The sequence below is a fragment of the Carya illinoinensis genome, chromosome 9, assembly GCF_018687715.1.
Source record: "Carya illinoinensis cultivar Pawnee chromosome 9, C.illinoinensisPawnee_v1, whole genome shotgun sequence".
Classification (NCBI taxonomy): Eukaryota; Viridiplantae; Streptophyta; class Magnoliopsida; order Fagales; family Juglandaceae; genus Carya; species Carya illinoinensis.
Window position 1 is genome coordinate 38,665,190 of NC_056760.1, and position 10,947 is coordinate 38,676,136.

Sequence of the window (10,947 nt, forward strand, 5' to 3'; positions counted from 1 at the left end):
TGGAGAGGATTTCTAGAAAAACTGGGTAGTCCTTGCTTGAAACAAATACCTATTCCTAATTTAAATTGACCACAGAAAACAAAGTACCTAATGCATTATCATGAATCATGATGGTAAAGTGGTCAGAGGAACAACAGATAGAAAATGAGCTGGGATAGGTACAAAAATAGAAGGAAAAAAAAGGTAGAACATTACCAGAATGAGGGGGAGAAAGAAAGGATCCTGGTTGATTTGTTTTGTAAACTGTGTTGTTTGTGTTGTTAATCTTCTTTGTTTCAAAACACCAGTTGATCACCAATTTGACGGTTTTACCCCTCTATCAAAACCATAGGCTGCTCTTTACCTTACATTTTTTTAACGTCCTACTTACCTTTATTTCTCTTAAGCACGGGAGATTGGGACCGCTGTGGGAAAATCAAGAGTTAGGACGACAAAAATAGCTTTTCTAAACATTTGTAACCCCTTTGGTTTTCACTCTAGTCAAGAAACACTAACATGTTTGGCGACGATAGAAAAAATCTAGTTATAAGTATAATTATATATTAATATATGTATCAATCTAATATGATAAGTCAAAAAGTAGATTTTAAATGAAAATAGTATTAATTTAAATTTTGAATATAAATGAATCAGTATCGATATGCAGATTAGTACGTGATTTTACTTATATTTAGCAAAATTTATAACGATAGTGATGATTATAGGAGCAAAAATAGGGCCAGGAGGCACACCTAAAAGCAGTGGCGGAGCCTGGCCATGACCCCCAAAACATTTTAAAATCATATAATAATTCTTAAATTTTATGTATAATTCTACAAATATAAAAAATATCTTTTTCAAAACAATGATAATTTTTATATGCTCTCTATTTTTTTAAAAAAAAAATTAATATACCTAGAAATATCTCTCTAATTCTTTTTATAGTCCAAAATTTTTGTTTAATTTCTATATATTATCTATTTTCAAAGATGTGGTTTTTTTAAAATTAAAATTAAAATTTAATTTAGGAGAAATAATAAAAAATTAATTTTTAATGGTGGACTCCTTTTTTTTTTTCAAAATAAGTGAGTAGCGCTTGCACACCCTGTATTTAGTATTACTTTTTTATTTTTATTTTTTTTATAAATGTGTCATATAATAGAAAAGTTACCCCCTCAACACAATTGCTGGTTCTGCCACTGCCTAAAAATACAAAAAAAAAAAAAAGGAATAGTCAAGAATTCGATGATAGAGGAGTTCAAGAGGAGTTTTGTAAGGCAATTGGTTGATTAGATAAACAATACTGCTAAAAGAATCATCCCAATATTATTTCAGTACAAAAGATGATGCAAGAAGGGTGAGCCCGGTTTCAACTATATGGTGGTGTTTACGCTCAATATACCAGCTTTGTTTGTGTGTGGAGCAACTAAGTTTGTGAGAAATGCCAAAACATTGAAGTAAGGGTGAACTTTGTGAAATTCACCACACCAGTCGGATTGTATGGACTTAATGGGTCGATCAAAATATTTTTTAACTTGAATTTTGAACTTAAGAAAAATAGTGGAAACTGAAGATTTAGAAGACATAGGAATTAGCCAGGCATATTTAGAGAAATCATTCACAAAACAACTTTTATTTCATCTCATCTAATCTCAACTTACTATTCAAATCTCCCCAAAATCTGTCACGTGGCTTTCTTCTTCTCGGGTAAACATTTTTCCTTTCAAGATGAGATCTCATTCTTGCCTTCTTGTAAAGTACATTCAAATTTCTTGTTTTACTAAAATTCCCTTAAGACCCTTGCCATGTAGCTATCCTATAGAAAATATTGGTGAATTACAAAGTTATGCTTGTGAATAAAATTGTGTATGTCATGCTTTTTAACGGTTTGATTAAATGGATGGTATGTTATGCTATGTAATGCTTATGTGATCTTATGGAAGTTATGTTATGCTATGTAATACTCATGTTAATATGCCATGATCAATGTTATGCCATGCTTATAAGTGAGATATGTCATAAGGTTAACATGTTCACATGCACTATAATAAGATAAGTAAGAAGTCATATGAGTGATAAGTAAGCTTTAAGATTGACCTTATGTTATGGGTGGATGTACAAGTCACATACCTAAGCGTGGTCCACCATAAGTATGCTATGATGTATTTGGTGACATGGACCTAAATGTGCTTCTTCATATGCTATGCTACGATGTATGTAGTGACACGAACCTAAGCACGTTTCACCATATGCTATGTTATGATTTATGCAGTGCCACAGACTTAAGATGACCATATGTATGCTATGATGTACAAGCTACCACGGATTTAAGCGAGGTTTACCATATGTTATGCTACGATTTATGCGGTCAATGACAATTGGAAAATGCACATACGTTATGATGGCCACTAAGCAAGTGAAAGACAAAATGAATAAGTTATATACGAATGATAGAAAATGCATGGAGTCAGTCATTCATGCATATATGCTCCATGTATTGTCATGATTATGTTTAATTATGCCTATATTACTTATGAATAATCTATATGCTATGTGTATGGATGACGAAGCATGAAAGTTTTCAAAGTTGAGCCTAAGGTTAAGCTAAGTTAAATTTACAGTATGGTGTGCTATTATTGACTCTTCAATTCATTGTTGTAATTTTATTTATTTTTTTAATGTTTTCACCACCTCAGGTGAGGATCTTTATGTGGACATAATTGAAGGACAAGACTTGGCCATGGAGTTGAGACAAAGGCCTAAATAGTTTGTGACATACTAAGTTCCATGATTAAAGATTGACTTGTCATTTATGAAATCTTTTATATCTCGCACTTCGTCGAGAAGAAAAAATTTTAAGTCATGGTTAGTAGCATACCAGTTCCCCAATATTTTTTAAAGTGAGAGTTCTCTCTCGTCTCTTTCTCTCTACCTTCTTGCTAGAAAGAGTCCCAAACCCTAGTGTGGCCGAACTAGGGGGAGGAGCTTTGGCTCCTCCCTTCCATTCCTGTTCCTTCTTCCCCTCTATTTCTCTTCATCCTCTTCTCTTTGGTTTTGGTTTTTTCTTCCATTTTTGGTTTTCGGAGTTTTTTTGGTGGAGATGTTTCGATCTGTTGGCTTCTGGAGTTTGACAGCATCCATGCGCACCACAGAGGACCTTCCAGTATGTCGATTTGTCGGAAGGGGGAAGAAGTTCGTCAAACGCAGTAGTGAGTGGATAGCACGCGCGTCTGTAGTGAGGTGAATGAAGCTCAATCGCCACTGCCTAGATGCATTTATGTTGCCACGCTCGGCTTATCTAGGACCGGAGCATCTGTTTTCTTAGGAGTTGACCGTCGTTTCATGCTCAGAGGGTGGCGCGTGGATCCCACACTCCTATACAGCCCCTGCCGGTGCTTATGTTTCTCATTTTCGGTTTTTATTTTAGCTTAATCTGTTTGGTTTTTGTTTTAGTATAATAAAATTACAAGTCTCTTAGACATTAGGTCTGAAGAGTTGTTTCCCTAGGACTTTTAGTTTGTAGGGTGTATACTACCTCGTTCGTTGAACGAGTAAGGGACTGTTTACACTCTGTTTTGGACAGTGGTATTTGTCTCTCAAATAATAGTTTGGAGAGGCTGCAGCAAAGGCTAGGCTATGTCAGTCACATGTGTGTACTGGTGATCGTTTAAAGTTGTAAGTTGGATTGTAATGTAAATTGCAAGTCTAGTTTGTAATGCCCAATTTCAATGAATGCAATATGCATTTTTATAATAATAATAAAAAAAAGTTCCCCAATATTTTTAAAATTTGACTTTATTCACACCTAGGAGAATGGGATGTTACACACCTGGTCGGAAAGAAAGCTTGGACAAGTTGTGGAGTGGATAGAGATCATGATCGGTCTAAACGTGGAGAAGGGTAGCTCCGAGGATTGATCCTTGACACAAAAAAAATTAGGGAAGAACGTACCTCAAAATAAACATCATTGTCTTTTGTAAATTAATAAATAGACAATAAACTCTTTATGATATGTGGAACATGAAGAACACGATGAAGAAAAAAGGATTTAGAGGGAGAAAAAATTATAGATTTGCAAATATGATTAATCTGCAAACCTTGCCATTACCAACCAAAACCCGATATTGTCATAATTATCCTTAGTGTGAAGGTTGAGGTTGTTGAGGTCAAAAATCATGTGATGGGTAAAACTAGTGTCAAGATACCAAAGCTAGATTTGAGGAAGACTGAGTAGTTATGTTGTACCCCTGTGGAGTAGAATGTGTATAGAAATCTTTGTCAAAACGATGCCAACATTTTGAAGCAATGTGTCCATGTCTAGCTTTGAGACAAATCTAGCAGAATGGGCAAGATGAGGTAGTTAAATAAATATAGTTAAATAAAATTATTATATCGTCTATTTTGGATTCCACATGATACAAACCTTAATAAATAATAGCCTCTTAACGAATTTGAAATGACCCACTAAATCTAATTTAGGCCCCATAAGATTATATATATCACAACATTAGAAATACCCTAAGCAAAACCTATATACTTATACGTCTTGTCTTTTCAATGTCTCTTTTACTCCTCCATCATTTAGTTGAACCTAATCTTCTAGAAATTTAATCGTCTAGAGTTTGGTCCTATAATTGTATTTTGTCGTAAACCTTAACGCTTGCATATTCACACACTTTATTATCAATCATCATAGACTTCAAGGATTCTGTTGAAGCCTAAAAATGTAAACCACAACAACGATATTGATTGAAATATTAATAATAAATTCACTCAAACAATTATCTTGCTCCTATAAAATAGTAAATAAAGTCTCCACGTAAAATAATAAACAAAACTCATTACATAAATAATTAGCAAAATCAAACTCTCCAAATTTTGGGGTCTCTAAAAATATCTTGATCTTAAAATCCTTAAAAATGAAATACCACGATAATCTTGGGCCCATAGGTTATGGCCTCACATCTCTAATGTGTTATTCTAAATGTGTGTCTCTGATATGCTTGTTTAGCATCCATGTCTAGATCAAGCCTCGAAATTTCATGACATTCTCTAATTATACAAGCCTAATTATTAAACCTATGATGTATATGTCTAGGGCATACATGTATTTAAATAAATCATCTTTTACTTCTAAACCTTAAAATTCTCGAACCTCAAACATATTGACTCCTCAATTTCTTTCCATAATTCTATTGCTAAATAACTCCGGGATACATGACATTTTCCTAAAATCCTTTGTGTCCATCATTTACCCAAAACGAGAAAATCACTTATCTGTAGAATATATTATTCATTACATCAGTCATCATTAAATACAAAACACTAAATATAAATTTATGTCATAACTCCAAAACCTACTAACAACATTTCTTAATTTCTTTAAACAAAACTCCACCAATATAAGACAATTCCCATCCATTCTCATGAACAAATGCACCATAAAATTTAAAACCAAAATCTTCCTAACTTCACCAGCTTCCATCATCTGGTTTAAAAGTATGCAAAATTTCTAAACCTTGGCCTGCTTAGGGCTCATAACCAATCCACTAGTAATTACCTCAATCAATTATACAGTTCTAACCATATTTGTGATACCTCGTTTTTACGCGTATTTTCACTGAAGAAGTGTTTTTAATTTAATTAATATACTAGTTCTTTTATTTTAAATTATTGTATTTTAAATTGATTTTATTGTATTTGATGTGGTGTTTATTTTATTTTAATCGTTTTATGGTTTTTAAAATCGTTTTCGTCAGATCAGTTTTTGGACTCCGGAGGTGAGGATTGGATCTCATTTCTTTTCCCTCATCTTTTCTTTTTCCCTTTTTTCTTTTCTTTTTCTTCCCTTTTTCCTTTTTCTTTCTTTTTCTTTTCTTCTTCTTCTTTTCCTTCTCCCACGCGCGCAAGCTCTCTCCCTCTCCTCCCGTCGCCGTCCAGCTCTCCACCCTGACCCACCGCCGTCCGGTCGACGTGGCCGACACCTCCCACCCAGAAAAACTCCCCTCCGGCCGGCGCACCACCCCACCAATTTTCAGCCCCATTCGTGCCGCCGATCACCCCCTATAGCCCATCTAAGCCGCACAACTTTTTATAGTTTTCGGCGTTGCCGCTCCATCTCTGGCCACCATCTCTTCACCACTTCATCCCCTACCTCTTGCTGTCCTCCTACCTCTTGCTGTCCTAACCCAGCCATTTCCAGTCCTGATCCGTTACCGGAGCAGCTCCCACAAGCTCAACTCCGATCAACCCCTTTTTGCACTTTCACCGCCATTTCCACCACCACCCACGACCAAAGCTCATTTCCATTAGCTTCATAAACATCTCTAGACCATTTCCTATCAATTTCATGTCTTGGTTTGTCCCCGTTCAAAAGTGGGTAATTTACTACCCACGACCACAATGTAAAATACATTGTTACATTACTTTTTCTCCTCCTTTTACAACGTCGTGAGCTTTCAAAAAATACCTTATAGCGCTGTAAGTATTTTCCAAACTTCACTTTAGATTTAAATATATTTTACTCTTACAATTAATTTATTGAACTGGTTGGTTGATTCTGGACTGAGTCCGAGGAGTTTGGGGGTCAGATGGATTGAGGACGGAGTTGCTTGGTTTGGTTGTTTTGTAATTAGTTGGTTAATTGTGCCTTGAGGCGTGCATTTCATAGTGCATTCATGTGCTTTTTATTTAAATTGAGAAAATATTGTTTTTTATTTTATTTTATTTATGTAAATGGATTTTCGGGTGCGTGTGTATCACGACCCCAAGCCGAGATGTGGTATTATCTCGGTGGAGCTCCTCTGGTCACTCGATAGCATAATATACTGAGTGACGTCCCCTGGGTTGTCGTTGGGCGACAACGGGAGTGGGCGGGATGGTAACGCTCTCGTACCGACTCCATGGCCCTTTGCTAGCGAGGGTTAGAGGATGCTTGGCTACGTACGCACGGGGTGCGGAACTGGGCATTGCTCGTTTAAGTGTTATATGCGTGGTCGTTACCTGCGGTGTGGCACAGGAGTCAGGGTGTGCGGATGACCCCTAGGGGAGGTCGTGGTGCATTCGGATTAATTGGTTATTGATATGAGTTGGATTAGGGCCAAATGAGACTTTTGGCGTGAGTTGGAAAGTAATACGTTTTTGGGGCCAAATGAGATTTTTTGGCGTGCGTTGAAAAATATGGTTTTATGGGTTATGTGCATTGGCATTCTTTCATGCATATTATTTGAGTTTTAATATGCTTTTATCTAGTGGCGTTTGGATCTTACTTACCTGCAGCACCATTTTTTGGTACCATAGATTTTGATGTAGAGATTGAGGAGGAGGAGGAGACTCCACCGGAGTTTTGAGTTGGAGTTTATGTCTTATTGTTGGGTTTGAGACTATATTTGTGGTTTGTAATATTTTATTATGTATGTTTTGAACAGTTTTGTATTAAACAAAGAAAAATTTTGGTACTTAGTTATATGACTTTGTTTATCCGCTGCTTGTTTTCTTTTGCACACTTGTTGCATATACACACACTTAGCACTTGGCGATAGGGTGATGACCCGTGATGTCATTATCCGGACGTTTCGATTTTTCCTTGTCCGTACATGGGATTTGGGGGCGTCACAGGTGGTATCAGAGCGGTTTGGTTCTGGGTAAAATCACATGTCCCGTAGGTAGTATCAGAATGTTTTTTAAGTTGTGTTTTAAAATTTATTTTAAATAAAGTTGCTATTTGACATGTTTTATTTGTTTTGAATTCATTTGAGTTAGTTTGCTTGTATTTATTTATTTAGTTATATTATTGCATGCTGGTTTCTTTTTGTTTCTTATTATGTGGTTTGGTTTTGGTTTTTGGTTTTATGTTGTTGGTTTTATTTGTTTTCTTAAAGGGGGTCAAAGGTTGTGTTGTGGCAGGAAGATGGTGAGGCCAGGAAAGTCTACTCAAGAGCCTTGGGACGATACGCCGAGGGATGATGCTATAGCCCAAGCAATAAGGCAAATGACTGAATTCATGTAGCAGAATTTTAGACCACAACAAGGAGGGCCTTGGCCACAACAAGGAGGTCCTTGGCCACAACAAGGAGGGCCTAGTGGAATGGTGCAAGCTGGATGCACCTATGAGCACTTTCTAGCGCATAGAACTCCACCCTTTATGGGAGAAGAGGATCCACTTCGGGCTGGGAAGTGGGTCAGAGACTTAGAAAGAACTTTTGAGGTATGTGGTTACACTGAGGCGCAACAAGTACTTTATGCCAGCTATCTGTTACGAGGCACTACTTCTGAGTGGTGGGATATAAAAAGAGTGATGCTGGAGTCAGAATTGGGGTCTTTTGCCACTGTGTCCTGGCAGCGCTTTAAGAAAGAATTTAATGATTGATTCTTTCCCGCTTCTGTGAGGCAGCAAAAAGTAAGAGAGTTCACAAGCTTGGTCCAAGGGAGTATGACCATGGAACAGTACGCCCGAAGATTTATAGAGCTTGGGCAATTTGCTCCCCACCTCATCGCCACGGAGGAGATGCAGGCCAAGCGTTTCCAGGAGGGTCTACACCCTAATATACGCAAAATGGTGGTCTGCCACCGGATTTTCACTTTTCAGGATTTAGTGGACTTGGCCACTCTTGCAGAACGAGAGAATAATTTGAATATGGGCTCCCCTCCAGGACATAAGAGGCGGAGTTTTTTTGGTGAAGGAAGTAGTTCGAGTTCACCTTAGAAATTTGTTCAGCGGACTGGGACTCAACCACAAGCAGCCTCAGGTGTACGTATGGGAGGACGGGTGCCAGTTTGTGGAAGATGTAATAGAGCTCATGAGGGTGAGTGTCGGCTAAGTGGTGGAACCCATTGTTACCGATGTGGCCAAGAGGGACATTTCGCTCATGAATGCCTTGTTAGAGTTCAAGGAAGCCGTGGAGGTAGAAGTGGTGGAAGAACAAATCAAAGGCAAACAGTGCAACCCGGGTTTATGCTGTCACACCCGGAGATGTGATGATGAGGCACTAGCGACCCTTGATGCTGGAGTAATTACAGGTATGGATTTAATTTAATTTTGGATTTGATTTTTGGTGTGTTTTGGTTTCTTCTTTGTATTTGGATTTCATGGGTTAATGTGTTTGGTTCAGGGAGAGTCCGTTTAAATGAATTTTATACTTGCACTTTGTTTGATTCGGGTGCATCTTAGTCGTTTGTATCTTCTACTTTCGCTCGGATGTGTAATTTGGTTACGGAACCTTTGCCAAAGTCATTGGTAGTAGCTCTACCAAATGGTGAAATGGTGTGGTGTTCCAAAGTTGCTTTGGGTTGCCCATTAAATTTTGATGGAAGGTTTTTGGATGTTGATTTGGTTGTGTTTAAGCTGCTGGGTTTTGATATCATCCTTGGGATGGATTGGCTATACCGATATTCTGCGAGTATTAATTGCAGAAGTCAGGTAATTAGCTTTCAACTCCCAGATGGTGATTATCTGAAATTTGTGGGAAGTAAGTTAAAAGAAAAGCCGGTAGTTATATCGGCAATTCAAGCGAGAAGAGAGATTGCATGTGGAGCAGATGCCTTCTTAGTCTAGATGGTATCTACGTTGTCTGAGGAGAAGTCATTGGTAGACATCCTCGTTGTGGAGGAATTTCCTGACGTGTTTGTGGATGACTTGCCTGGGCTACCCCCTGTTCGTGAAATAGAGTTTGTTATTGACTTGGAACCTGGAGTGGCCCCTGTACATAAAGCTCCTTACCGTATGGCCCCAACTGAATTAAAAGAGTTGAAGGTTCAGTTGCAAGAGCTGGTAGATAAGAGGGTCATTCAACCAAGTACTTCGCCATGGGGTGCCCAGTGCTGTTTGTTAAAAAGAAAGATGGTACCCTCAGAATGTGCATTGATTATCGAGAATTAAATAAGGTGACCATCAAGAATAAATATCCTCTTCCACGGATCGATGATTTGTTTGATTGGCTTCAAGGAGCAGCTGTGTTCTCGAAGATTGATTTGAGATCAGGATACTACCAGTTGAGGATAAGAGACAAGGATGTACCCAAAACTGCTTTCAGATCGAGATGTGGGCATTATGAATTTAAGGTGATGCCATTTGGGTTAGCCAATGCCCCTGCCGCTTTTATAGATTTAATGAATCGGGTATTTAGACCTTATTTGGATTCCCTTGTGGTAGTATTCATTGATGATATTTTAATTTATTCTCGAGATTTTGAAAAGCATGTTTATCATCTTCGTCTAGTTCTTGGAAAATTAAGAGAACACCAGTTGTATGCCAAGCTCAGCAAATGTGAATTTTGGTTGGAGGAAATCAAATTTCTTGGGCACGTGATTTCCCGAGACGGGGTGGCCGTTGATCCTAATAAGGTGGAAGCCATTTTGTCATGGCAGCGTCCGACGACTGTGCGTGAGATGCAGAGTTTCTTGGGACTTGCCGGATATTACCGAAAATTTGTGAAGGGATTTTCTTGCTTATCTGGACCTCTCACAGCTTTGACTAGAAAGAATGCAGAATTTATTTAGTCAGATAAGTGTGAGAGAAGCTTCCAAGAATTGAAGAACAGATTGACGAATGCACCAGTGTTGGCACTTCCAGAATTGCATAAGCCATTCGTAGTTTTCAGCGATGCGTCTAAATTTAGATTGAGTTGTGTCCTTATGCAGGAGAGACGGGTTGTTGCTTATGCATCCCGTCAGTTAAAAGATCATGAGAAGAATTATCTGACGTACGATTTGGAATTGGCTGCGATTGTTTTTGCTCTTAAGATCTGGCGGCACTTTTTGTATGGGGAAGCTTGCGAAGTATACACCAATCATAAGAGCTTGAAACACTTGTTTTCCCAGAAGAATCTGAACATGAGGCAGAGGCGATGGCTAGAGTTAATCAGTGACTACCAGTGCGAGATCAAGTATCATCCGGGGAAGGCAAATATAGTTGCGGATGCTTTGAGTCGAAAGTCGCACTTGGAAGATGAAACTGAATCGTCAGAATTG